We start from the raw sequence: 3,344 nt of genomic DNA, 5'->3' as shown, positions 1-3,344 counted from the left end.
TGGTGGCACGACGCAAGTCCTCACTTAAGTTCCATTAGTGGGGTTTGCCTCACTTTCATAAGGCAACCCCTCTTCCGGCTCTGGGTAGACTCATTCCAGAAGCATCTTATCTAGAATTCCATGAGTTAGGCACTGCTGCAATAGAGCCTTAAGCCTTTGCCACAACTCATAAACTGACTCACCCTCCAATTTATTGAAACTTAGGATGTTATCCCTTAGCATCATCATTTTCAGAGGAGGGTGGTCCATTGGGTCACCGCTGCTAGAAGATATGCTCAATTTTTCTATTCAAAACAACAACACAAAAACTAAAACTAAAAATTAAGTAAGTTCAACTATAATTAACAAGAACAAAATTCAACGTAACTAAAAATTCTCAATTAACACCACTCCCTGGCAGCGGCGCCATTTTGATGTTTGACGTAATCAACTGACAATATTTCGATTCAAGTGCCAAATGATCGCGTGTAGTGATATAACCCAACCAAGGGTTGGGATTGTTCCCACTAGGAGTTGTTTCAAGAATTAATAGAAAAATAAAATTTAGTTCTAATCAGTCATAGTTATAAACATTATCGAATACAAACAGACTAAATCTAAGAGGTGATGCAAGCGTCAATTATCAATAGGGGTTTGTATTAGATAATAAAAAAAATGACGAAAATATAAGAAAATGAGATAAGGTGATGGGATTCTTGGGATGTGATAGGAATATGGGATAAAAGACACTATCGGGTAGATACTATTGATAGTACATCGCTGAATATGTGTAACTAGGCTAGACTTTAGTGGGCGTAAATTCTCTCTTGAGCAACTACCCTGAATCAACTCGGTTTCTCTTGAACACCGAGGTGTCGCATTTAAGCACAGCCTCCGTCTTAGCCCATTCACTCTCTCGAGCTGAAAGTGTGGGAGAGGGCCTAGGATTCACTCTCTCGAGCTAAACCCACGACGACCCAATAACCACCGACTATCGATTTAGTAGTCTTAGTTTTAAAACCTCTCTCTCGAGCAAGCCAAAAACACTAAAATGAAATCATATTTGCAACTACAATCTCATTAAGTTCAAACACAATTACTAAACGAAATCACATTTAAACAACGAATATACCAACAATAAGTAACACCCAACAGTAAATTTAACCCATATTCACAAAATCACACCCCAAGAATTGGAGTTTTAGCTAGACATAAAAAATAGATAGAAATCGATAACAACAAGTGTTTCCATCAAGTGGGTACGATGAATAAAGTCTTTAAACACGTCAAGGATGAAGATTTTTCGAGACCCACTTCCAATTTCTTGGAATTGAAAATCTTCAAGTTCAAGCACAATGTCTCCAAAAAACTCTAAGAACTAAAACTGAAAATATTCTCCAAAATAATATCTCTCTAAAGTATGATGTTTGATACTAAGCTAACAATTTAAACATGTATTTATAGTGTTCAAAAAAATGTGCTGCGAAGGATCACTCGGCACAGTTAGTTGGGATCGCCGATGCACTTGGCGATCCGCCCTTTGGTCTGCTTCATCGCCTTTCAACTGTTTCCTTCAGCATCTTCACGTTCTGGATCATTGAGCGATATAATACTGCTTCGCAGAACTGTTCGGATATGTGCCGACTGCTCTTTTTTATCTCCGACTTGATATTTTCCTTCAGGGCTCAGCTCACTAGAACTTTGGGTGAGGTTAAGGCCATTCGGCGACTCGCCTAATGCTTTAGGCGATCCTCAGGCCTTCTTTTCTTCATGTTTTCAGCTGCCTTGTTCCTTTTTGCCAAGTAGTGTCCATGTTTTGCCTCAATTTCCAAATACCTGAAACTTAAGGATTTACATCAGTTATTGAGAAAAAATATGCATTTGAGGACACTAATTCTATTAAAATAAAGCCCTAAATGAGTCCAAATTATGGACTCATCAGGCCTCAAGGTTGAGAGATTTTACTAGGATGAACCCTCCTATTTTCTTGGGTTCCAAAGTGAATGAAGACCCACAAGAGTTTTTGGAGTAGGTCTACAATATAGTGGAGGCTATGGGGGTCACTTCTATTGAGAAAGCCGAATTAGCCGGGTATCAATTGAAAGATGTGGCCCAAGTGTGGTATGCACAATAGAAGGAAAATAGGCTTATAAAGGTGGGTCTCATAAGTTGGGAAGTATTCAAGAAAGCCTTCCTTAATAGGTTATTTCCCCTTGAGAAAAGGGAAGCCAAAGTTGAGGAGTTCATCAACCTTCGCCAAGGAGGTATGAGTGTCCAAGAATACTCCTTGAAATTCACTAAGTTTTCCAAATATTCCCCATCTTTGTTGTCTAACCCGAGAGATGAGATCAGTCGTTTTTTCACCGGTGTGTCTGATGCTATTGAAGAAGAGTGTCGAGTGGCAATGCTACATGACAACATGGATATCTCATGGTTGATGGTATATGCACAACAAGTTGAGGAGACAAGGCTTAGAAAGAAGAATAAAGAGGTAAAGAGGGCAAGGACCGATGATGGAAATTCTTCTAAGGGTAAGTTTGAGGGCCAAAGTGGACCAAGGTTCAAGAAGAGGATTTCCAACCAAAGCTCCTCCAATGCTCCAATTCTCAACAAGGATATGGTATCTAACCCTAAGCCTCAAGGAGGCAATAGGGGTGGACCTTTCATGAAGAGACCTATATGTGCCAAGTGTGGTAAGAAGCATGAGGGGAAATATCTTGCCGGTATGGGTGTGTGCTATGGATATGGAAAAAGTGGGAATCAATTGAAATATTGTCCAACCTGTACGGCCAAAGGAAGAGAGGGTAATCAAGCTCCTCCTAGTGGTTCCAATTTCGATGCTCCTAAGAAGAAACACTTCTATGCCATCCAATATAGTAGTGATCAAGAGGGGTCCCGGGATGTTGTTGCCGGTATGTTTCAAGTATTTTCAATTGATATTTATGCATTATTAGACCCCGGTGCCACTTTATCTTTTGTTACTCCTTTTGTGGCTATGAAATTTGAAGTACCTCCCGAAGAGTTAAAATAACCTTTTTTCGTGTCTACCCCGATAGGTGATTCGGTTGTATCTAAGAGATTTTATAGGAGTTTTCCTATATCTTTGTCTCATAGAGTCACGTTGGTTGATTTGGAAGAATTAGACATGCTTGATTTTGATGTAATCTTGGGGATGGATTGGTTGCTTGCTTGTTTTGCTTCCATTGATTGTAGAACTCGGGTAGTAAAGTTTCAATTTCCAAATGAGCCCATTTTGGAATGAAAGGGGGGCAATTCAATCCCTAGAGGTCAATTCATTTCATGTCTAAAAGCTTGTAAAATGATTTCTAAGGGTTGCATCTATCATATTGTAAGAGTTAAGGACA

The sequence above is a fragment of the Solanum tuberosum genome, unplaced genomic scaffold (assembly GCF_000226075.1).
Source record: "Solanum tuberosum cultivar DM 1-3 516 R44 unplaced genomic scaffold, SolTub_3.0 scf00001, whole genome shotgun sequence".
Classification (NCBI taxonomy): Eukaryota; Viridiplantae; Streptophyta; class Magnoliopsida; order Solanales; family Solanaceae; genus Solanum; species Solanum tuberosum.
The sequence above is the reverse complement of the archived record's forward strand: the minus strand, read 5'-3'. Positions refer to the sequence as shown.